Source organism: Bison bison, unplaced genomic scaffold, assembly GCF_000754665.1.
Source record: "Bison bison bison isolate TAMUID 2011002044 unplaced genomic scaffold, Bison_UMD1.0 scf7180017864220, whole genome shotgun sequence".
In the NCBI taxonomy this organism is placed as follows: domain Eukaryota; kingdom Metazoa; phylum Chordata; class Mammalia; order Artiodactyla; family Bovidae; genus Bison; species Bison bison.
This window is the reverse complement of record NW_011494792.1, coordinates 1,707,343-1,707,882: the sequence shown is the minus strand read 5'-3', so window position 1 is coordinate 1,707,882 and position 540 is coordinate 1,707,343.

Genomic DNA, 540 nt, shown 5'->3' with positions numbered 1-540 from the left:
ATTCTGTTGTTTTCCTCTATTTCTTTGCATTGCTTGCTGAGGAAGGCTTTCTTATCTCTCCTTGCTATTCTTTGGAACTCTGCATTCAGATGTTTATATCTTTCCTTTTCTCTTTTGCTTTTCACTTCTCTTCTTTTCGCAGCTATTTGTAATGCCTCCCCAGACAGCCATTTTGTTTTTTTGCATTTCTTTTCCATGGGGATGGTATTGATCCCTGTCTCCTGTACAATGTCACAAACCTCAGTCCATAGTTCATCAGGCACTCTGTCAGATCTAGGCCCTTAAATCTATTTCTCACTTCCACTGTATAATCATAAGGGATTTGATTTAAGTCATACCTGAATGGTCTAGTGTATTTCCCTACTTTCTTCAATTTAAGTCTGAATTTGGCAATAAGGAGTTCATGATCTGAGCCACAGTCAGCTCCCAGGCTTGTTTTTGCTGACTGTATAGAGCTTCTCCATCTTTGGCTACAAAGAATATAATCAATCTGATTTTGGTGTTGACCATCTGGTGATCTCCATGTGTATCCTTAATTAA